A 26,332-nucleotide genomic window follows, 5' to 3' on the forward strand; every position below is an offset into this window, starting at 1 on the left:
AAACACGTATATCTTTGAGGTTAATATCCAGGAAACATACAGCCCAATAACAACAAAATGACCTGAATGTTAACACAATTATTTCATCCCCTGTCCCTAATGCCGGACAGGGACCTCCAACATTTTGAGTTTCCAGCCACGCTTTGGTGCAAGCATCCCTCCCTATGCCCCCACTCCCTTATGGTGTGGGTGTGTTTACTATGTGGTATTACATGTTGGAGTTGTGAAACTTGGTTTGGGATTTTAAAGAAGCTCACTGCAAAGAGATTCTACACTTTTAGGGCTGGGGTTCACATTCAAATCACAACATTTTCATCTCTGCCTGCCTCCTGCCAGGCTAATGGCCAACTCATGTTGTCAAATGTATTCATTCCAACTTCCAAAGTCCCCAAGGTCATTAACAGTATTAGGTTTCCAATCAACTGTAGACTGCTCCAAAATTGCCTCCAAAGTACCAAATGGCCCCAAAGCAGCCTGCAGTTCCCCGGCCACAGGTGGTCCTGCAGAACATGAGCAGTGATAGAAACAGATGTCCCCCAGCCAGTAGGTCTCCATTCCTGTTCTTTGGCCATCATTCCAGCCCCCAACAATGACACCCCAACTTCAGCAGGAAGTATTTATAGAAGAGATTATGTTGCTCCTTATCAACTAAAAGACTGGAATGGTAGAAAGGAAACCCGGTCCAAGTTTCACTCAGTATCTGTGGCTCCTCTAAGCACTTCTCACCCTGCTCTCTACCCTAGACCTCTCTGTTCCATGGGCTGAGTAGGAAAGTTACCTGCTGCTTCTCTAGGGACAGTGCTTCACGGTCATAGAACAGATTTCCACTACACCCCTCACCCCTCTCATGGCCTAGTTCAGTCTGGATCCTTCAAGATGTCTCTGGCTGTTTTCTCCCTATTATCTACAGTAAGCCTTCTCCTCCACTATACTTAGGAGCTGTCATGTCCTCATCTTTTTATTCAAACAGTATTCACATCGTTTAAAAGTTGAGAATCTCTTCTGAGACTCAAGGAAGTCTCTTCTCAGTGAACTGATATAAAATCAAAAACCAAGTTTCACAACTCCATGAAATACCACACAGTAAACATTCCGGTTCCATAAAGGAGTGGGGACATAAGGAGGGATGCTTGAACCACAGCATCCCTGGAAACTTCAAATCTTGCAGGTCCCTGTCAGGCATTAGAGATTGGTGGTGGAATCATTCAACCTCCAGAGGTCTTAGGTAGCTCTGCATCTCCAGCTCAGCTGATTGCAGCACATTGTGGAAGTCCACAAAGGTTTCCTAGTGACATCTGAGGTTGCTTTACCCAGCAGAGCTGCATTAAAGGATTGCTTGACCATGTGTGGTTACCAGGTGTTTGGAAGGGTCTGACCTTGGCTGTGTTGGGGGAGGTCTTTTGTTCCACCTCTTGGTATTCTTTTTAAAAAGCCCTTTAGAAGAGACAGAAGGGGCAGGTGGATAAGGATCCAGGCCCTCCCGAGCTATCATGTGTTTCTACCTCTCTCCCCTCTATATTTCTATCTAAATATTTCTTACTTTTCCCTTCTCAAGAGTACCCTAGGGTAAAGGTGGGAGCAGGTCTCCCACAGCACATGTAGCTTTTTTGTCTTGACCCATCTCTGAGACTCCATGAATACAGCCTTCCTGGTGATGGGATTATAGTTGTGTACCACTGTAGTTACTTTCTAGTCGTTTCTTGACCTGTTATACCATTTTCATGGCAGCTACATTTTATATTCAGGTTATACTGGTGTTGTTGGGTTGTGTATTTCCTGGATACTAACCTTCTCTCTCTCTATTTTAAAATATGGAATTATGTTTTGCAGAATGTCTTTTCATTTAATAGATTTTGAATATTCATCTTGCTGAAGATTTATATCCTCTCATAGTGTTATAATTGGTAATGATCTCTCTCTCTCACAAACATGTTGCTTTGAGTTTTTTGGTAAGTAAACTGGGCTCATTATATTTATTGATTTTATGACAAAAATCATGTTACTTTGCTGAGACCTCTGTAAAAAAATACTGTAAATGTTATGGATAGAAATAAAAAAATGTGTTTTCCTATAGTTTTGGATACTGAAATCTGAAAATCTGGGAGGGCCACACTCATCTGAGAACTCAAGGGAATAGACAGTCTTTTGTATTTTCAAGCTTGGTGGCCGATGACACTCTGCCTTGTGGCCACATTGCTGCAGTATTTACAACCTCACTGACATTTCTTCCTCCTCTTCTGATTATCTTCTCTCCCACTGCGTCTGTATTATAAGGACACTTGTCACTGGATTTAAGGACCAATAGATTGATTGTCCTATCTCAAGATCCTTAACTTTACATCCTAAAATACCTTTGTACCTTATAATGTAGCACAACTTCCAGAGGTTAACATGTGAATATGGTTTTATTAAGGAGAAAAAGCAGTAGCTTTGCCCACTACAGTTTTTGTTTTAGATGAATTACTAAAATTAGAGTTACTAAGTCAGGGTATATAAAGTTTAAACATTTTTTGATAAATATTTACAAAATGAATTTTTGATGTTCTTAAACATGTCTTATATGCACATAAATATTTTCCATGTAAATATACTGTGTACTCTATAAAATAAAAAGGAAAGGGGAATCAAAACAAAAAAAAAACAATGGAGAAAAGAAAAAGTTGGAGATAAGGGGGGAAAGAGGACAAGATTTCGGGGATCTGGGATGATAATCTGACTAGGTTTAGAGTCACCTGCGAGACAAACCTCTGTGAGTACTTATCAAGGCATTTCCAGAGATATTTAACTGAGGGAGAAGACATAGTACCACCACATGTGGATTCCAGACTGACTAGAGAGGAAGGCTGGAGAGATGGCTCAATGGTTAAGAGTAGTGGCTGCTCTTCAGAGGGCCCTGTTTCAGTTCCTAATACTCACATGGTGGCTCACAACTGTCTGTAACTCCAGTCCCAGGGGATCCAATGTTTTCTGGCCTCCCTCCACACGAAGCATGCACATGGTGCACAAACATACATGAAAGTAAAATATTCATGTACATAAAATAAATAAAAACTTAAAAGAAGGAAAAGGAAAGAGATAAACACTCCTGCCTGTCCACTTTCTGACTGTGGATGCAATGTGGCCAGCTGCTTCACACTCTTGCTGCTCTGCCTTCGGGGCCACAGTGGGCTGTATCCTCAAACCATGAGACAAAATTAACCCTTACTTTCTTCAACTTCTTGTTTTATACATTTCCTGTCTAGGCCTGGAAATACATCTGTACTTGACTGGCTTAAACATTTGTTTATTTCTGTTTTTTTTAATTGGAAATTGTTTTTAATATCTTTACATTTTAATGTTAAACAATATTTGATGTAATCAATTTGTCTACTAAAATATTTCTTTTTCCTATTTTCATCTGTAATATAATCTTTAAAATGCAAAGTATAAATATTTAGACTTTTAAAATAATTTTATGAATAAGATATGGTCATATATTTATATAAATAATACATCTCATATACATGTATTTCTGCTGGAGATAGAAAACCAAAGCATTAGATATTTCTTTTCTTAAACATAGTTGAAAAGTTCACTAAAAAGGAACCCTGTCTTGGGAGAAAAGTTATTTTCAAGAGCATTTGAGTAATAAATCATATGGAATTGAATTTTCAGTACTTTATCATGAATCGCCATGAGTCACTAGCAGCTTGATAGAGGGTGACTTTTTGTTACCGACAGAGAATTCACCTTTAAAACTTCTCTCTCAAAGTGAACTTCTTTTAAGTAGTTTTTCAGAATTCTTGAAAACAGATCATTTTCAGGTATTTGAAAAGCCCACTCAATTTTAGTCCAAAATGTCCATTTATTTATTTATTTATTTATTTATTTATTTATTTTTTTAGTTTGACCATACATAATACTTGGCTCAGAATAACTTTCATTTGGTTCCAAAAACCTAATCTACCTTGATGAAAATAGTAATTTGCCAGAAGAGGCGTATAGACAAAAAGAACATATTGCTTTATTTTCTAAAAGTGATTTAAGCAATAGCATTATCAGAATCAGTTTACAGCTTCCTGGGGGATCCTGGGCAAGAGAATACTCAGAGGTATTATTTGCAGCATGTTTTCATTAATATTCTGCCATATTACTACAGAAATAACATAACAGAGTCATAGTATAGTGTATTTTATGAGGAAGCTACCTTTGAGTTTTTTAAATGGAACATCCTAATTTTACAAATAAGGAAAGGAGAAATTTAGATAATCTTAGTAAGTTGCAGAAGGCTTTTTATCGATATGATTGGTGATGGGGATTTTAGGGCTTTGGGAAAAAAAACTAGAGTTGAATTATAAGTTGGCAAATGACTGGCAAAGTTCAAATTTGATATAGGTCTCCTACATGGGCTAGAAAACTTTAAATATGATTTCAAATGCTTTTAGGCAAAGTTAATAATAATCCACTACAAATAATATTTTAGTCATGTCTGAACATATAGCTTTTGAGTTATGTTGGCAAATTTGACAAATCAGTTTCAATTTCAGATAAACAACACTTTATTGTTTTTTTAACTCTAAGATAATCCAAACACTGTGTGTGATATACTCACATTAAAGTTATTAATTATTTAAAATTATTTTGTAATTTAGTATACTGTGTTCTACCTGAGAAACCTAAACTGGAGCACCTGAGACATACATATGACCATTTTGAACACTGCATATTCGTTAGTTATAGCAGAATATTTACTGTCCACAAATAGCCTCATAGGTTCTCCATATTTTGTAGTTTCCTTGAAATTGGGCTAAAGAATATGACTCACATTAGCTAATGTGCTATGGTTTTATAAGTGTCATGTATCAGATAATTGCAGGACTTAATAACCAAAACACAACACCTCCGATACCTCATTTTTCTACAGTAAACTAGAATGATGTATAGATGAGGAGCATGGTATAGATATCTTTGGAATCCACAAGTAATGTTGGAATGAAGGTTTATAAGATAACCCATTGCCTCAAGAGCATAGTTTGGATGTTTGAGAAACAAATTTACCTTATTCTGAAGTTTTAGAATTGGTTAGTTATTATAGCTAGGCATAATATATCCTACTTAACATAGTTATTACTCTTAGATGACTTAAATAATTTCTAGCTTGTTAAATAATTAAGTTTGTTGTTACTTAAGCACTGTGGAATTGCCAACAATTTAATGGAATTACTTGGATGGCTAAATGAGAATCATAGGTGAACATTTTTATCATCTTTCTTCTGTAGCTAAAGTTTTCCTGCCTTGCCCACAGTCAGGACAAATCTTTGTCACCCGCCAGTCCCACAGCCACTCAGACCCAACCAAGTAAACACAGAGACTTATATTGCTTACAAACTATATGGTCGTGGCAGGCTTCTTGCTAACTGTTCTTATAGCTTAAATTAATCCATTTCCATAAATCTATACCTTGCCACGTGGCTCGTGGCTTACCGGCATCTTCACATGCTGTTTGTCCTGGCAGCGGTTGGCAGTGACTCCTTCTGCCTTCCTGTTCTTTCTTTTCTCCTCTCTGTTAGTCCCACCTATACTTCCTGCCTGCCTCTGGCCAATCAGTGTTTTATTTATTGACCAATCAGAGCAAGACATTTGCCATACAGAACATCGCACAGCATTCTTCTGTTTGGTAAGCTGTAATGAGTGAGAATGATTTTTTAAAATAACAACTTTTTAAATATATTCATAGAATAAGACAACTTGATGTTATGATTGCTCCTTATAATAGCATTACAAGACTGATGTCATTACCACTCAATTTTATGGCCAGGGGAAAAGAAGCTTGGAGTGGTTAAGCCATTTGCCCAAGATCATTGCACAAAGCTTTTTATAAAATATAGAATATATTCCACTGTAGTGTGTGTTCCAAATCTGCTATTTTTCATTGTTTGCCTCATAAACATTAACCTGTGATATACCCATAAAACCCATGTCTGTGCCACTCATTTATTTTAATGATGTTTGTTGATTGCTGGCCATGTAAGATATCCTATATTAGCATTAGAGATACAAAGGTAAACAATGGAAATAATTTTATTCTTAAGGAAATTTCAGTCTTTCTTAGGCAAGCAAATTTGTCACTATGTACTGGTGCAATCTATGCAGTATTCCGAGGAAAGACATGTTGCTGATAATTAATGGGGCCAGAGAAAGTCTGGAAGGAAGTGATAAAACTTTAGCTGCATCTTTGAAGATGAGTGTGGGTTGGTCAGACCTTTAGAATACATGATTGTGAAAAATAATAAGCACAAAAATTAAGCATTTCTTAAAACATGTGAGCATAAAATTAAAATTATTTTTAGAGGGAGGGAGTATGGAGGCCAGTCTGTAAATCTTAAACTATACTTGGTATTCCTCCCAAATAATATAGAAGTATAACACAGATTATTATTTGAGCAGACTTTTGTCCATAGACAATGCCTACACAGAGGGAAAGAATAAGGTCAAAGACCAGCAGGATGGCTCAGTAGTTAAAAGCATTTGCCACACAAACCAATAACCTCAGTCTGATTTGGATCCCAAAGCAGAAGGAAGGCAAAATCCAATTCCCAGATATTGTCTTCTGACTTCCACCCATATATCATGACATGAAAGTGCTCTCACACACATGTGAACGTAAACACACACACACACACACACACACACACACACACACACACACACACGAACTGCTCAAAGAAAGGATAATGTTAATAGGATTGTTGTAGACCATTAAACAGATTTGATTACTCAGAGTAAAACTTTTCTGGTTTAAAAATAATTCTGATGACTAGATAATGGGTCCAGCTGCCAAGACCGGGCATATTATTGAGTCTAAGACAAACAAAGAATGGCATCATGCATAACTTTTACTTTCTTGCAGAAAGAAGAACCAAGTCAACTTCTTACGAAACTGTTCAGTTTGTGTGTGAAGGAAAGTCATGGCTACAACCAGTTATATCAGTCATCCAAGTAAAAGATGATAGGGAATTATTGTCAGATGTTGGAGTTTTCCTTCCAGACAAATGGCAGCCCTCTGCCTTTACAATTTCAAGAGCCATCTTCCAACACTCCTTTAACATACTAAACTATTATGCTAGAACAAATCAGGGAAGGTGAAGTGCAGTACTCACATCGACATTAACTCAGCTCACGGGGCACACATGGAGGACCATTTATCCCAAATCAGCCGCTTGAGGAGCTGATGTTTCTTTGGGGACTGAAACCTTGTGTTTTCCATCTTCTCTGAATTAAGATTAGAAAATGAAAATGAGAGTTTTCAGGACTTCATTTAAAACATAATTTAACATTGTCAAGACGTTTGGCTGACCTCTGATTTTCTACCAGTATTTAAAGGAGAGTATTAAGCTAGAAATCATCTTTAGGCGAATTTAAAGACCATGTCAGAAAACAGGACTTTTTATGTTTTATATTTGTAATGGGATGATTTAATTTTTGACTATGACTAGTTTCCACAATATATTTCTATAAACTAAGAGAGAAAATATTTAACTTAAAAGGGTAAATCTAGCTTTTCATATTTTTAAGCTAAGACATTGAGCAGAACAGACTTGTATATACAATTTAACATTTGATTTACTTTGTTTTTTTTTCAGCATTTTTTCTAAAGATGTTTATTTTTAAATTGTCCAAATACTTTAGAATGGCTTCAATATTCTGGAAACTATGCATGCTGATTTGGGAACCGCTAAAATGCTTCTGAAACTCAAAATTGTATGTACATTTGCCAGTGTGAGAATGGGCATAGCCAAAATATTCCTAAACCAGTAGTTCTCAACCAGTGGGTCATGACCCTTTGGGGTCAAATGATCCTTTCACAGGGGTGGCTTAAGACTATTGGAAAACACAGATATTTACATTACAACTCACAACAGTACCAAAATTACAGTTATGAATTAGCACTGAAAATAACTTTATGTTTGGGAGTCACTACAACATAAGGAACTGTATTAAAGGGTCACATCATTAGGAAGTTTGAGAACCACTACCCTAAATTCTACACTTTTCCATTGAGACAAAAACGTCATTTATAGCCAGTGAATTATAAACCAATGTGATTTGTATTATGTGAGAACAGTTTGAGTAGCTATACAGAATATACCTTAGAGTTATCCTATTGAGAGACGGCTGACTCTCTTGTCTCTCATTGTGTTAACTATACACTTCCAGATTTATATGTAACTCAAAAATAGCTGAGCTGGTTCCCGCAAATGTTGTAGCAAAAATTCCCTAATGTAGAAAACAAAACTTCATTGTCATGGAAACAAGTCCTGTCACGTTACACATTTGCACAGCTGGTTGTCAGAGCAACAACTGGGCTAGAACTACAGAATAGAGGTGCCTAACCACAGTCTTATGATGTTTAGGAAAAGAAAACATGACATGATGAATAGATGTGGTTACCTGCAAATAGACCGCTAAGGTGATACAGGAATAATTACAATGTGTCAAAGTGACCCTAAGATTGGCTAACTCCAATGAATGGTACTGTGTTGGAGTGAAGAAAAGCTAGGCTATAGCTAATCTTGGTAGTGTTAAAGACTGGCTACAGGCTTTTGGGCAAATTCTTTAAGAATATAATGAGTATCTACCATACATCAGAGATGCTTTTCTTGGCAATGAACAGTGGTGAATGAGGAGATGCATGGTTGCTCAAGGTGCTGGGAATACATGATTGTTGTTTGCCTAGCTGTAAACAAGACATTTATACCACCTTCTCTAAGCCTCAGATAACACAGTGGTAGAGCGGCGGAAAGAATGTAAGGGCTGGGAGGTGGTAGGGAGAAGTGGTGTGAAATGTTATCTTCTGGGCATGACATAGCTACTGTAATAAAATCACCAGAGATGCTGCTGCTCACGCTGGCCTCCCTCCAACAAAATTGGTCCTGTTAGCAGTCATGGATGGAGGCAAGGCTCACGAGGGGGGGGGGGCTTACCCTCCCCTACTGAAATACTGGCTATTGATGAATTTTTTGCAGCAGTATCATCATTATCTTTAGTTGTGTACCCACTGGTGAGTATACTAAGCTCCACTGGATAGTTCCAAAACCTTGATTACACAGATGGCTTTGGTTAAACTTAGTGGGTCACAAAACAAAACAAAAATCCAGGCTAATAAGATGTCCCTGTGCATAAAAGCACTCGCTGCTAAGCCTGACTAAGTTTTATCAGTGGTACCCACATGGTATAAGGAGAGAACTGTCTCCCACAAACTGCCCTCTGTTCTCCTTATAGACTTCATGGCATGCATGCTTCTCCTCACTCCCATAAAGAACTGTATTTTAAAATACATGAATAGAAAGACATGACCAATGGAAGTTCATGTTGTAGTGAGGAACATGGTTTGACAGGGATAGGAGGGGATGAGAAAGGTGGGGATATGAGTAGCCAGTGTTATATGCTTGTATGAAACTGTCAGAGAACAAATTCAATTAATAAAAAGCAATGTATCAAGGATGGATGTGACAGGGAAGCCAAGATTATATAACAAGAAAATAATCATAGTAAGTTCTAGTATGAAAAGCTTTTCAGCAAAAAGTTCTAGTGGAATACCAAATGGCTTGAAAGGAGCAGAGGGGCTGGTTCTTCTTGGCTCTGTGGATAAGAAGAAGGAGGTTTGAGAAGCAATATAGTTTTTAATTAGTAGAAGAAAAAAAGTGTTTGTAAAAAGGTTCAGTACCATAGCTTGGCTAATTTGAGAGCAGAAGTGACTCTCGAAAGGGCTGAAAGCCAAATGATTAACTTTTGATTCTAACATGGTGAAGCTGTGTGTCCCTCTTCAGTTAAACCACCTCTCCAGTGGGAGGACCCTTCAGAGACTGGAGACAAAGGAGATCGCAAACGCATTTGGTAAACATAAATTAATAAAAACTTCAGCCAATGTCTCTGAAGTAAGTGATGTGTTTTGTGTGAAACCTCATAGAGGGGTTTCTTGATACATTAACATGTTTTTTTCTTATTAGCTAGGGTTCCATGGTTGGGTTGATTCACTTGATATCGATGATCTACACCGTAATAAAATTTAAGCAGAGAAACTTAATACTGTCTGAATTAGGACCCGTGGCTTCACTGAGACCTAACGTATCAGATTGCAGTACAGCATTCTAATATACATAGTTTCCTAAATCACGCATTGACTTTGGGGAGTACTTAAATATTCAGCTCACTTCTCTCAGAGTGTCCAGAACACACTTAACAACATAATGTCCTGCATGTGAATGTTAGAAAAGCTTCCACACACAGATTTTTCCAGTAGAGACAGAAAATAAAGCAATGTGTATACACACACACACACACACACACACACACACACACACTAGCTTGCTGGCAGAACTCTTTCCAGACCCTTGTGACATTACACAAAAACAAGAAGAGAACGTTTCTTGATGTTAACCTGGGTAGTATTTTGATGCATTTAACCATTAAAATTTATCTGCCAGTATAGGTATGTCTTACTGTCATGATACTTTTAAAGAAGATAGGCTCAGAGAAGGTATTAAAGTTAACACAGCTGGTGATGGAATTGAGAATGGAACACAGTCTAGTCTTGGGTCTATTTACACATGTCTGGTGCTCGTGTCTAGTATAAATGCAGAAGGCTGTCCAACAGCAAGAACTTTGGTATCATTCCTTCCCCCGACAATTCTTTGGGTGCTGCCAAAGAAGGCATGCATTCTCGAAACGACCACATCATGGCTGCTTTCTGAAAGGCATGAAGGGGATTATCAAACCAATGTTTGTTCTTGCTGGCATTGACAGAGACTCCAGGAGCCAAGTGATAACTTGCTCACTGTAAACTCCTGAAGAGCAGAGGTCATGATCTGGGCTTTCAATATCCTCTTTATACCTGCCTTAAATGAATGTTACCCTAAAGCCAAGCCACAGTAGTAGGTTAGGTTTTGTTTGGGGGAATTTTTGCTTTCTCTAAGGCAAATATTGAAGCCCCCAAATTACTTCCGTCATGCATGAAATAAACCAATGCCCATGTTAATACAGTTCTTTATTTACTTGATATTTGACAATTGCTCATTTCTACAGTGAAACTGGGTTTGGCTTGCCGACTATGTGGCAAAGGATTTGGACACGAATATTTTCAGTTGGCTGCAGGGAGGAGAAGGTTTTCCATTTTTTCTTTGACATTATAAGTTTAAGGAGTTTTTTGTGCTGTTATGCTGACAGCCTTAGAAATCAAAACAAAGAAGAAATTATAACTTGCTACTTTCCGTGGAAGACAAAGTGGGAAATGATGAATATATTTTCATTCTCAAAAGTCTGAAATCTGTCAAAGGACAGAAGCCTGTTATTTTTAGGCTGAAGTACAAGCTTCACATACTTTCCCAGGCAGTTTGGAATTAATGTAAATTTCACGAGGGAGTCACTGACTACATGTTAAAATGAAGGCGACTGCTCCGATTAATAATCAAGGAAGTATTGTGCAAAGCAGTGTTTTGGATGCAACGTCTAGAACAGCCCCAATGGACCGAGACTGCTGCTGCTGTTGTCCTTGTGTGAGCCACTTCACTGCCTATGGGCTAGACTTAGTTAACGGAGTAGAATAAGGCTGAAGACATGGTGTGTAATATACAAAGGATAACGTATTCTCCTTTGTTCCTCTACTCCTCCTACATTCCCACTTCCCTCTCCTTTCTTGTCTCCTGACCCACCCCTTGCCCCGTCTTTTCTCCTACGCTCCCTACTTCCTTCCTTCTCCAAAGTGTGTCATTCTTGTTTTAAACTTTTAAAATTTATTCTTTGTGGCTTTCACATCATGCACCCCATCCCACCTATCTCCCCTCCTCTTGCATCTGCCCTCTACCCCTGCAACCTCCCCCCACCAAAAAAAACCCCTCAAAATAAAATTTAAGAGAAAAAGGGGGGAGATATCTTATCATGAAAGCTGTAGTGTGACACAGTGAGTCATGCAGCAATTCCCTTTATCCATACATATTTTCATGCAGGTGTTCATCCCAAAAATTCATTGTTCTGGTCCAAAGCCCCTGGTCTCTGCTACACCATCAATATTGGGTCCTCACTGGGACTCTTCCTGGACTTCCCATTACTGTCCATTACTGTTGTGGAGATCCTAAGCCCTGGGTCTGAGTTGCCATGCTCCAGCAGGTGTGGATATTGGGATGGGCCAACATATAGCCCTGGTACTAGGCCTGGGTAGTTGCAGGGTTGATCAGCCTGCCAGCTCTCCCCTGTCTTCGCCAACAGGGTGAGCTCTCCAGCCTTGCATTGGCTAGTTTACCCTTGCAGAGATGAGCAAGGGGTGGGGCCAGCTCTCCAGCTTTCACATCCTCAGGGTCAGCTCTCCCACACCTACACCTTCGGGGGCCAGCTCTACTATGCTGCCCAGGTGAGATGTAAGGGCCACTCTCCCAAGTGCTGCAGCTGATGAGGGGCAGGGACAGCTCTCCTGCTCTTATGACCTCAGGCATTGATGGGCAGGGAGGGCATCTCTCCCCAACTCATGTCATCACGTGACAGATGAGTAATGGGAACAGGTCTTCCATGCTCACAACATCAGGGCTGGCTTACCCACACCTCCAACAGGTCAGCTGTACTGTGCTGCCCAGGTGAGGTGCAGGGTCCACTTTCCCAAGTATTACACCTGGTAAGGGAGATCAGCTCCCTCACCCACCACAGGTGTTAGGGTCAAGGGGAGGGGAGCATCTTTCCCTTGCCCTCACCACCACATGGCAGATAAGGAGAGTGTGGCCAGCTATCCCACGTTCACACCCTCAGGACTATCTTACCACCCATGCCTCTGTCAACAGGATCAGCTCTACTGTGCTGCCTAGGTGAGAAACAGGGCCTGGTTTCCTGAGTGCTGCAGCTGGTAAGGGGGAGGGTCAGCTGTTGTAGTAGGTGAGGTGTGAGGGGTAAGGATGGGTATCTCTCCCCCACCCACACTGCCACATACAGACAAATAATGGAGACAGCTCTCCCACACTCACAACTTCGGGGTTGGCTCACCTCCACCTCCACCAACAGGAGAGGTGCAGGGCCTGCTCTTCCACGTGTCGCAGTTAGTTGGGCACAGGGACAGCTCTCCTACTCTTAGGACCCCAGGGCCAGCTCTCCCACCTGCCTCAGATATTTATGGGTGTGGGTATGGCAGGCATCTCTCCCACACCCATGCCACCATATGGCAGCTGAGGGGTGGCAAAATGTGTCATTCTTGGGGAATCCAGTGGCTAGATCACATGCAGAGACTCATGTGGTGAGAAACTGAGTTGACTAGCCAATACCCATGTAAATAAGCTCAGAAGTGGGTCCTCCAGTCCCATTTATACTTTTAGGATGACTACAACACCAGCTTATTGTCTGCCTACAGTCTCCTGAGAGACTGAACTGAAAGAACACAGCCACAATCTTCTCAGACTATTGATCCTGAGAAACTATGTAAGAAAATAATTATTGGGGATTTCAGGGAGACTTAATGTGCTGCAATACAAAACTAATACAAAGGCATGAACCTCACAACATGCTAGTTTAGTCTGGAAAATATGGCTGAGAATTCATTTCTCTGGGAGGAGAAACATGAACAGTACTGTGGCAAGGGAGGTCTGTTAATGTGTTGATCAAACGGTCAGGAACGAGCACACTGCAGCCAAGTTGGTACCTAACTATTTAATCCTGAAGGTTAGTAGAGGATGCAAAGTGAATTGGACCCTAATGGACACAGCTGGAAAGAAGTTATAATTACCTCACAGATTTGTGCAAGTCTTAAGACATTTCGTGTACGTTGTCAGAATTAACACTTTAACCAATTAAACAGGCATAGTTTTTAGTCATTGCAAATTTGTGTTTTAGTGGCTAAATCGACATTGGAAAGCACATAAAAGAATGTAACTACAGATTCTAAATGGATGTTATTTTCCATTTCATTCACTCTTCTACCATCACAGTTTAAGCTTTGAGTCCTTAATAACTAGTACTTAATTCCTGTCAGGTTTTTTCCTGTTCCTTAGTCTTGCCTCCTCAGCAAGACTGTAGGCTGCTTACAAAAAGGAGCATGTCTCCTTCAATAATCCCCTTCCAACCAGAAGTTCTTCTCTTCTCAAATGTGATTACATGTGGATTTACTTCTGTATACCTTCTCTGCGGCCATAAGAATCTTGGAACTCTGTATAGCAATCATTTCAAGTAGCCACTGTTTTTATCTCTAGTGAGATCCAGGGTCCTTTGGGTTATTTACTTCCATCACATTCTGCCTCTCTATTTTATTACCTTTGTTATTTAAAGACTCCTTGTTATTTCTTTTGTATGAGTCATTCCCACATAGAGCAAAGAATGGTGCTAGGTGTTGAAAGGACATGTGTCACTGGACAAGGTAGACTGGACTCCACAATCCTGTCATTTACTTCTCATGAAATTTGCCTGTTACAGAAAAGGTAATTAAACAGTAATGTATTTATGCTGTGGCAGGTCCTAGGAACACTTGCAGTCAGTGCCTATGATGTGTTGTGATATTCCACAACTGAATATCCAGATTTAGATCTAACCTTATCCACTAAGTGATACTTCCTTCCAAAGAAGAATTTTTAGGATGGAAAAGTTCACTTGAATTAAAGAATACAAAGCACATGGATGCTGGGAAGACAGGAAAATGCAATATCTTTAATGACAGCAGCTGACAGTTGTCAGAGTGCATTAGAGGGAAGGAAGGCTTTAGAGAAGACTCCTAAGGGCTGGAGCTATAGATCAGTCAGTAAAGTCTGCCTTGCAAATACAAGGACCTGAGTTTGATCCTCTAGAAACCACATTTTTAAAAGTTAGGTATGGTGGTGTGTGTTTATAATCTCAGAGCAGGAAGGCAGAAACAGGAGAATCCCAGGGACTGTCTCATCAGCCCAACTGCCCTACTAAGTAAACTACAGGCCAACAAAAGACTCAGTCTCAAGAACAAAGTGGATAACATATGAGAAATGATAGCTGAGGTTATCATTTGGCCTCCACATCCATGCACACATATGTCATCTGCACAGACACATACACACATGTATGAAAAGTAAAGAAAATAGTTCCTAAAACTTTGAGATATAAAGCTTTAAATTTGAACAAGTGGGTTTATTATTAAAAATAAAAAAATGTTTTTCAGAGACCTTGTTATAATGCATATTAAATGATTATATAAAAGAACTAATTTTGAATTTAATAGGTACCTATTTAAATTTACTTCTAGAAATTCCTACTGTATAGTCAGATGGCATCTTGTTTGGTTCTTAGTACAATTTGAAGTCTCTTTATATGTAATTATTTGTTTCCACTAATAAATTCTGGCTTTTAATAAAAACAGAGATCTTTCTTTGTACTGCCTATACCCAGCACATAAAAAGTGGTATAAGAGTATTTGTTGAGTGAGTAGAGGAAATACAATATCAGTAAAACATTCTATACTTCTTTTTTTTAATTTTATTTATTTTATTTTACAATACCATTCAGTTCTACATATCAGCCATGGGTTCCCCTATTCTCCTCCCTCCCACCCCCTTCCCTTTCCCCCAGCCCACTCCCCATTCCCACCTCCTCCAGGGCAAATCCTCCCCCAGGACTGCGATCAACCTGGTAGACTCAGTCCAGGCAGGTCCAGTCCCTTCCTCCCAGCCTGAGCCAAGTATCCCTGCATAAGCTCCAGGTTTCAAACAGCCAACTCATGCAATGAGCACAGGACTTGGTCCCACTGCCTAGTTGCCTCCCAATCTGATCAAGCCAATCAACTGTCACACCTATTCAGAGGGCCTGATCCAGCTGGGGGCCCCTCAGCCTTTGGTTCATAGTTCATGTGTTTCCATTCATTTGGCTATTTTTTTTCAATAATTGAGTAAAACCGAAATTTATTATAAGCAACAGTCGTCCTAGGGACCTCCATGCTATATATATAGCCTTCATGGTTCTATGGGTTGTGGTCTGATTGTTCTTTATTTTATATCTAGAATCCACTTATGAGTGAGTACATACCATGACTGTCTTTCTGGGTTTGGGTTACCTCACTCAGGATGATTTTTTCTAGTTCCATCCATTTGCCTGCAAATTTCATGCTTTCATTGTTTTTCTCTGCTGAGTAGTACTCCATTGTATATATGTACCACAATTTTTTCATCCATTCTTCAGTTGAAGGGCATCTAGGTTGGTTCCAGGTTCTGGCTATTACAAATAGTGCTGCTATGAACATAGCTGAGCATGTATCTTTATGGTATGAATCAGCATTCCTTGGGTATATGCCCAAGAGTGGGATGTCTGGGTCTTGAGGTAGTTCGATTCCTAATTTTCTGAGAAACTGCCATACTGATTTCCACAGTGGTTGTACAAGTTTACATTCCCACCAACAGTGGAGGAGTGTTCCCTTTGCTCCACATCCTCTCCAACATTGACTGTCATTGGTGTTTTTGATTGTAGCCATTCTGACAGGTGTAAGGTGGTATCTTAGAGTCGTTTTGATTTGCATTTCTCTGATGATTAAGGATGTTGAGCATTTCTTTAAATGTCTTTCAGCCATTTGTGTTAGCTCTTTAGCCCATTTTTTAATTGGACTGTTCAGTATTTTGATGTCTAGTTTCTTGAGTTCTTTATATACTGTGGAGATCAATCCTGTCAGATGTGGGGTTGGTGAAGATCTTTTCCCATTCTGCTGGCTGTCTTTTTGTCTTATTGGCTGTGTCTTTTGCCCTGCAAAAGCTTCTCAGTTTTGAGAGGTCCCATTTATTAATTGTTGTGCTCAGGGCCTGTGTTGTTGGTGTTTTATTTAGGAAATGGTCTCTGGTGCCAATGTGTTCAAGAGTGCTTCCTACTTTCTTTTCTATTAAGTTTAGTGTAACTGGATTTATGTTCAGGTCTTTGATCCACTTGGACTTGAGTTTTGTGCATGGTGACAGATATGGATCTATTTGTAATCTTTTACATATTGACATCCAGTTATGCCAGCACCATTTGTTGAAGATACTTTCTTTTTTCCATTGTATAGTTTTGGCTCCTTTGTCAAAAACCAGGTGTTCATATGTGCATGGATTAATGTCAGGGTCTTCAATTCGATTCCATTGGTCCATATGTCGGTTTTTATACCAGTACCAAGCGGTTTTTATTACTATAGCTCTATAGTAGAGTTTGAGGTCAGGGATGGTGATGCCTCCAAAGGTTGCTTTATCGTATAGGATTCTTTTAGCTATCCTGGGCCTTTTGTTTTTCCATATGAAGTTGAGTATTTTTCTTTCCAAGTCTGTGAAGAATTGTGTTGGGATTTTGATGGGGATTGCATTGAATCTGTAGATTGATTTTGGTAAGATTGCCATTTTTACTATGTTAATCCTACCTATACATGAGCATGGGAGATCCTTCCATTTTCTGATATCTTCTTCAATTTCTTTCTTTAGAGATTTAAAGTTCTTGTCAAAAAGGTCCTTCACTTGTTTAGTTAGTGTTATCCCAAGGTATTTTATATTATTTGTGGCTATTATAAAGGGTGATGTTTTTCTGACTTCTTTCTCAGCCCTTTTATCATTTGTGTATAGGAGGGCTACTGATTTTTTTTTTTAGTTGATCTTGTATCCTGCCACTTTACTGAAGGAGTTTATCAGCTGTAGGAGTTCCCTGGTAGAGTTTTTGGGGTCACTTATGTATACTATCATATCATCTGCAAATAGTGAAAGTTTGACTTCTTCCTTGCCAATTTGTATCCTTTTGATCTCCTTTTGTTGTCTTATTGCTCTAGCTAGAACTTCTAGTACTATATTGAATAAATATGGGGAGAGTGGACAGCCATGTCTTGTTCCTGAATTTAGTGGTATCGTTTTGAGTTTCTCTCTGTTTAATTTGATGTTTGCTGTTGGCTTGCTATAAATTGCTTTTATTATGTTTGGAAATGTTCCTTGTATTGCTGATCTTTCTAAGACCTTTATCATGAAGGAGTGTTGGATTTTGTCAAAGGCTTTTTCAGCATCTAAGGAGATGATCATGTGGTTTTTTCTTTCAGTTTGTTTATATGGTGTATTACATTGACTGATTTTCATATGTTGAACCATCTTTGCATCCCTGGGATGAATCCTACTTTGTCGTGATGGATAATTGTTTTGATGTATTCTTGGATTCGGTTTGCCAATATTTTGTTGAGTATTTTTGCATCAATGTTCATGAGGGAGATTGGTCTGTAGTTCTCTTTCTTTGTTGCATCTTTGTGTGGTTTGGGTATCAGGGTAATTGTAGCCTCATAAAAAGAGTTTGATAGTGTTCCTTCTGTTTCTATTGTGTGGAACACTTTGAAGAGTATTGGTATTAGTTCTTCTTTGAAAGTCTGGTAGAATTCTGCACTAAACCATCTGGTCCTGCCTGGGCTTTTTATGGTTGGGAGACTTTTGATGACTGTTTCTATTTCTTTAGGGGTTATTGGTTTATTTAAATGGTTTATCTGGTCTTGATTTAATTTTGGTATGTGGTATTTATCCAGAAAATTGTCCATTTCTTCCTGGTTTTCCATTTTTGTGGAGTACAGGTTTTTGAAGTATGATCTGAAGATTCTCTGGATTTCCTCATTGTCTGTTGTTATGTCTCCCTTTTAATTTCTGATTTTGTTAATTTGGGTGCTCTCTCTTTGCCTTTTGGTTAATTTGGCTAGGGGTTTGTCTATCTTGTTGATTTTTTCAAAGAACCAACTCTCTGTTTCATTGATTTTTTTGTATTTTTCTCTTGTTTCCTATTTCATTGATTTCAGCCCTCAATTTGATTATTTCCTGGCATCTATTTCTCCTGGGAGAGTTTGTTTCTTTTCGTTCTAGAGCTTTCAGTTGTGCTGTTAATTCATTGGTATGGGATTGCTCCATCTTCTTATGTGTGCATTTAGAGCTATGAATTTTCCTCTTAGTACTGCTTTCATAGTGTCCCATAAGTTTGGGTATGTTGTACTTTCATTTTCATTGAATTCTAGGAACTCTTTAATTTCTTTCTTTATTTCTTCCTTGATCCATTGATGTTTCAGGTGGGCATTATTCAGTTTCCATGAGTCTGTGGGTTTTCTATAATTTTTGTTGTTGTTGAGGTCTAACTTTAAGGCATGGTGGTCTGATAAGATACAGGAGGTTATTCCATTTTTTTTTTTTATCTGTTGAGATTTGTTTTGTGGCCAAGCATGTGGTCAATTTTTGAGAAGTTTCCATGGGGTGCTGAGAAGAAGGTATGTTCTTTTGTGTTAGGATGGAATGTTCTGTAGATATCTATTAAGTCCATTTGAGTCATAGCATCTGTTAGATCCCTTATTTCTCTGTTAAGTTTCTGTCGGCAGACCTAGCCATTGGTGAGAGTGGGGTGTTGAAGTCTCCCACTATTAGTGTGTGGGGTTTGATGTGCGTTTTAAACTTTAGTAGTGTTTCTTTTATGAATGTGGGTGCTTTTGTATTTGGAGCATAAATGTTTAGAATTGAGACTTCATCTTGGTGGATTTTTCCCATGATAAATATGTAATGTCCATCCTGATCTCTTTTGATTGATTTTAGTTTGAAATCTATTTTATTAGATATTAGGATAGCTACACCAGCTTGTTTCTTAGGTCCATTTGCTTGGAAAGCCTTTTCCTAGCCCTTTACTCAGAGGTAGTGTCTGTCTTTGAAGTTAAGGTGTGTTTCTTGTATGCAGCAGATGGATGGGTCCTGTTTTCTTATCCATTCTGTTAGCCTGTGTCTTTTTATAGGTGAGTTGAGACCATTGGTATTGATGGATATTAATGGCCAGTGATTGTTAATTCCTGTTATGTTTTGTGGTTGTGCTGTGTTGTCCTTCTTTGGTGTATGTTGGTGTGGGATTATCTATTGCTTGATTTTTCATGGATGTGTTTAGCTTCTTTGGGTTGGATTTTCCCTTCTAGTGCTTTCTGTAGGGCTGGGTTTGTGGACAGGTATTGATTAAATCTGGTTTTATCCTGGAATATTTTGTTTACTCCGCCTATGGTAATTGAGAGTTTTGCTGGGTATAATAGTCTGGGTTGGCATCCATGGTCTCTTAGTGTCTGCATAAGATTTGTTCATGATCTTCTAGCTTTCATAGTCTCTATTGAGAAGTCTGGTGTTATTCTGATGGGTTTGCCTTTATATGTTACTTGGTCTTTTTCCTTTGCAGCTCTTAATATTTTTTCTTTGTTCTGTGTGTTTAGTGTTTTGATTATTATGTGGCAAGGGGATTTTTTTTTTTTTTTCCGGATCCAGCCTATTCAGTGTTCTGTAAGCTTCTTGTATCTTCATAGGTATTTCTTTCTTTAGGTTAGGAAAGTTTTCTTCTATGATTTTGTTGAATATATTTTCTGTGCCTTTGAGTTGGTATTCTTCTCCTTCTTCTATCCCTATTACTCTTAGGTTTGGTCTTTTCATGGTGTCCCAAATTTCCTGGATGTTTTGTGTTACGACTTTTTTGTCTTTAGTGTTTTCTTTGACTGACGAATCTATTTTCTCTATTGTGTCTTCAGTGTCAGAGATTCTCTGTTCCATCTCTTGCAATCGGTTGGTTATGCTTGTTTCTGTAGTTCCTGTTCATTTAGTCAGGATTTCTATTTCCAGCATTCCCTCAGCATGTGTTTTCTTTATTGTCTCAAATTCATTTTTCAGATCTTGGAATGTTTCTTTCATCTGTTTAATTGCTTTTTCTTGGCTTTCTTTGATTTCTTCCCATTTTTTGTTCGTTTTTTCTTCCATTTCATTAAGGGAGTTTTTTATTTCCTCTTTAATGGTGTTTTTCATTACCTCTTTAAGGGAATTTTTTATTTCTTCTTTAAGGTAATGTTTTATTTCTTCTTTAAGAGCCTTTATCATCTTCTTAAAGTCGTTTTTAGGTTTGATTTCTTCTGTTTCTTCTGTCTTGTTATGTTCAGGTCTTGCAGGTGTAGAATCACTAGGTTCTGATGTTGCCATATAGGTCTTTATGTTGTTGCCTGTATTTTTGCTCTGGCGTCTACTCATCTCTTCCTCTGCTTGGTGCAGGTGGTGTCTGTGTCTGAGAGTGCTTCCCTTGTTCTAATTTTTAGTCTTGGTTCAGTAGGAGTTCTTGGTTAAATTGGTACTATTGGGCTGTTTCTTCAGGGGCAGCTAATCAGTCGGTGAAATATATACTTATTCTGGTGATCTGGTTTGGAGGCTGGGCAGCGCCTTCTGTGTTCCCAGGTCATGTTTTGTTCATTCGTCAACTCCTCAGCTGATCTTGTTTCTTCAGACTTCAAACTGTAGGGATCTGAATCCTCTTCTGGGTAGATTTCAGCTGAGTGAGGTAGTCTCACCAACACTTCCAAGTTGTTGGGTTTTGCAGGATCAGCAGCTGGGCCCTGGGTTGCCCTCAGACGGAGTGTTCAGATTCGTTCTGGTTCCGTCCCATGGAGATAGTTTCTTCCCCCGGGTGTTGGGGTTAGAGGCATTCCTGCCTCTGCTTGTCGCTGCTGCCAGGCCCGTCTACCTCTGTGGCCCGCCGCCGGGCCTGTATGTCTCTGCTGGCTGATGCGGCAGGCCTACCTGCCTCTGCTTGTCGCTGCTGCCAGGGCCCATCTACCTCTGCGGACTGCAGCCAGGCCTGTATCGGCCTGGTTCTTTTGTCTCTATACTTTTTAAAATCTGGTAATTAGCCTGGCAGTGGTTGTGCACGCCTTTAATCCCAGCACTTGGGAGGCAGAAGCAGGCGGATCTCTGTGAGTTCGAGGCCAACCTGGGCTACCAAGTGAGTTCCAGGAAAGGCACAAAGCTACACAGAGAAACCCTGTCTCGAAAAACCAAAAAAAAAAAAAAAAAAAAAAAAATCTGGTAATTATATACATGCATTCTTAAAACCACGTAATTGCAAGAAATACAGCCAACATAAATGGATGTTCAAGAATCTCTGTTGATATTTCTAGGACCACAAGCATTCATAACTATTTTTCAGTCATTTAATAGTTTATTAATAACTTTCACACTCATTGAAGCCAGATTTTTCCTCTCTCTCTCTCTCTCTCTCTCTCTCTCTCTCTCTCTTAAGCCTCTGGCACTTGCCCTGAGAACTCTTTTTCGGATTGGTCCTGGAAGAGAGTCCTAGTCATGGGACTCTTTTTCTTATCATTTGCTCTACAGAGTCTGATGTTAAACAATCCATCTTGCTCAATTACAACAGGTCAACATGTCTGAACTTTATTTCATGTAGCAGTTCTTGTCATAAAAGGCATATAGAAAGGAATCAACTTCCTAAGCAAGGTTCAAGAAGATGCTTCTTATTGAGAAATGCAAAATGGCTGTAGCAGTGGTTCTCAATCTTGAGTTCAGATTTGAGGGTTTGGTAGTTTGAATGAAAATGGCCCTATAGGTTCATAGTGACTGGCACTATAGGGCAGTATGACCTTGGGTGTGGCTTTGTGGGAGGAGGTGTGGCATTTGCAGTGGGCTTTGAGGTCTCAGAAGCTCAAGATGTCTGAGTCTGTCCCTACTGCCTATAGATCTAGCTCCTTCTCCAGCACCACATCTACCTCCATGCCATCATGCTTCCCACCATGATAATAATGGACTGAACCCCTTAACTGTAAGTCAACCCCAATTAAATGTCTTTCTTTATAAGAATTGCCATGGTCATAGAGTCTCTTCACAGCAACAGAAACCCTAAGACAAGGGGTTCAGTAAAATGCAATTTTATGTGATTTCTCAAATGCCCTCCACCCAAAGTTGTTGAAGTCTGATTTTTTTATTAACTTCAAATAGAGAAACTACACACTATTGGAGAACAATGAAGTATCTCACTAAAAGGATGCTATAAAGGACTTAAATTTGTATTACATGGCTTGGTGAGAGTCTAAGGAAACAGGGCTGTCCCCTGGATTAGACGTTGCCAGGAACCAGGGGTAATTCTATGAATGGGTCCCTTAATATCTAGTAAGTGGAAGAACACAGTAATATTAAAACTGTAACTGACAAAGGAGAATCATACTGCCAAGAATGGAAGCTATATGACATTTCTAGTGGTATGGTCCTAGACTTACACATTTATACTTGATTGCAGATTGGCTATCACAACCTCTGAGTGACTGATGTAGGCCTTTTGTGGGATTGCTTGTACTTAACAGGAGAATACCACAGCCTAGCTGTGAGTGCCAGGTCAGCTCTTGGGTGTCCAGGGCTGTTTTCCAGGTTCTCAGATGCATGCTTCATGCTTATTCACTGGTAGACCAGAGATTCTTATCTCTAATAAGATACCCATTGACTCCCAGTGAAGGAATCTGAAGGAATGCTTGAGAGGCATGACTATGCAGGAAACAAGGCTGCAAAAGGAGACATAGATTATAGAGTCTAATAGGTCTGAACACGGTTCCTCCAGCAATAATCACTCCTTCAAATATAAACTAATGGGTCTGAACATGGTGCCTCTAGCACCAGGCAACATTAAAGTCACATGAACAAAGACCAACATGGCAGAGTAAAACTTGGAAGGACCCATTGTTGGTAGTGAATAGGAAGGTTAGGTAGGGCCTCAGAAATGGAACAGGCCTGGTGTGAGCAGAGAGGAAGAAGAGGCAGGCCACCAGATTGGGACTTCTGTTTGACAGGACAATAAAATGAATATATTGGAAGTGGGAATGGAAAGTATTAGATGTGAAAGACAGTAAATAAGAGTCTGAAATCCAGTCACAGTGAGACTAAGAGGCAAGACTTATTTGGATATTCCTAACTGCCAGATCTAGCCTTGGAAGCATAGAGAATAACCCATAAATATTTAAGGACTACATTAATTAACCAGTGATTAAGAATACAAAACTGACAGGATGTGGAGGAAGAGAGAGAAAAAGAATCCACAGCAACTTTGATGCCGTATGGAAAGGAAAAATATTTCAGAAGAGGCAGCCCAATTTGGTCATGTGATGATATAACATTAAGGAGAAGACATCTAGCCAGAAGTCAGCAATGTGGTTTGGAATTTGTGTGCCAGATAGAGGTCAAGGTAAGGCCTCATGATGAATAAATGGGAAGATGGAAGTCATTAGAGCATATAGAATTTCCAAGGCTGGGTAAATGAAGAAAGGGTAGAGGGAAGAGGCAGCTTCCTGCTGATTTGCATGGCCGTTCTTGTTTTCTAGGAGGTGAGCCGGCATTAAGGGAAAAAAGCAGAAACACTTAAGTTCATTATAGGAATGCAATAGAGGTCTTATGAACATGAGTTCTAGAAGTATCTAACAGCCTACTGGGCTTGCAACTTTTACATGTGTTTAAACTTTCTAAGCTGAGTTTTCATTATCTGTAAAATATTGATAACTAATGTGAAGCTAACTCCTAAAGAGGGTCCAGAAATTAAAATACAAAACTTGGGCTGATAAGATGGCCCAGTGCATAAAAGCACCTGCCTCTGTACAGTCCTGATAACCTGAGTTTGATTCTCAAAACATAAAAATACCAGATGTGATGTCTTATGTCTGTCATCCCAGTCCAGTCCTCCTAGGGGAGATGGGAAGTGGAGATGGGGCAACAGCAGAAATAACAAGAGAGAGCCTACCTCAAAAACAAGGTGGAGGGAGATAACTGATTCCCGAGAAGTTATCCTCTGACTTACACACACACACACACACACACACACACACACACACACACACACACACACACACACACTGCACATGCATACGCACACACACACAAACAGAGAGGACGCACACTGAATAAACAAAACTAAATATTAAAAGCTTCACAAAACTCATATGGGAGTGATATTTAATAAAATATAATATGTATGGTGAAGCTTTAGTTTGCTGTTTAAATATTTGTTTCCCCAAAGCATGATCTTTCAAGCAGAAGTGTGTAGCAGCAGTGTAATGTGCCCCTTGCAGACACCTCATTCCCGCCATACTGCAGGTCAAGCGTGCATTCCAGGAACCTGCCATAGTAGCTCAAACCCACAGGCTGCTGCTAACTTGAGAGAGACAACTAAGAAGTTGTTTTTAGCTCTGTTTTAGAATCTTCTTTCTCAGGTTTTAGGTGGAAACTCTTGCCAACCCGTTGGGTGCCATTTATAGCTGGAGTTTTCTCCATTCCTGCCCAGCACCACAGACCCTGAAACCACTTATAAAATAATCACTCAGAAACTTATATTAATTAAACTGCTGGGCCATTAGCTCAGGCCTACCACTGACTAGCTCTTGCATTTTAACTCAGCCCATTTCTGTTAATCTATATGTTGCCACGTGTTCCATGGCTTTACCTGCTGTCTTTACATGTTGCTCCCTGGACAGGCTGGCGTCTCTTCCTGCTTCCACCTCCCAGCCTCTCCTCTCTGTTTGTCCTGCCTATCCTATACTTCCTACCTGGCTACTGGCCAATCAGTGTTTTATTTATCAATCAATCATAGCAACATATATTTACAACATACAGGACATCCCACAACAGAAGTGGCCATCTTCAGTGGTAATAGTCCTCCAGGTCACAGGACAGAGCCTGAGCATTTAAAAAGTGACAGTCATGGAATATCTTTCATAAAACAGGAAAGCAGAACATAGGAGAGAAAATTGTTGTGACTTGACTAGATACCACTCTCTAAAAACTAATGGATGTGTTAAACAAAAATACAGTTCAGTTAGCTTTTTCATAATCTATCCTCTGAGTTTTATAAAAAAAAAATATTTATTTTCAGACAGAGCAATGAAAGCATATGCCTTTCTCCTTAAAATCCAACCAAAAGGCTGCCGGGCGGTGGTGGCGCACGCCTTTAATCCCAGCACTCGGGAGGCAGAGCCAGGCGGATCTCTGTGAGTTCGAGGCCAGCCTGGGCTACCAAGTGAGTTCCAGGAAAGGCGCAAAGCTACACAGAAAAACCCTGTCTCGAAAAACAAAACAAAACAAAACAAAACAAAAATCCAACCAAAAGGCAATGATATTCTACAGAAGTGCCCACCAGTCATTTAACTATGTAAATATGTAAATTTATTTTCCTTATGTAAAATAAATGTTGCAACAATATATTGAAAATCTAATTACTAAGGACTAGAAAAAAGTTATGAGGCTTCATTAGGAAAATTTGAGATTAGACAAAACAAAATCTTTAAAATCGATACTAAACCCAACAGTGTATTAAAACACTGTGTATTTGCCAAAGTTCCCATGATACACTAGTGTCAGACATTCAGGGGGCTGTAGCATCATTTCTTCAATATATGTTTGGGCTCTTGTTCACCCAGCTGTTCATCTAACTTTCTGGAAATAAGGCTTCTTTTCATTTAGATACATCTTTATTTCCTAGACTTTTCACAGTAGCCCCCATCTTATTTAAAACTGTGTCATCTATGGGAAAACTATTCGTCTTTATTTAATAAATTCAAATTATAGTTAATCTTAAT

This window comes from Peromyscus leucopus, chromosome 20 (genome assembly GCF_004664715.2).
Source record: "Peromyscus leucopus breed LL Stock chromosome 20, UCI_PerLeu_2.1, whole genome shotgun sequence".
NCBI classification, from domain to species: Eukaryota; Metazoa; Chordata; class Mammalia; order Rodentia; family Cricetidae; genus Peromyscus; species Peromyscus leucopus.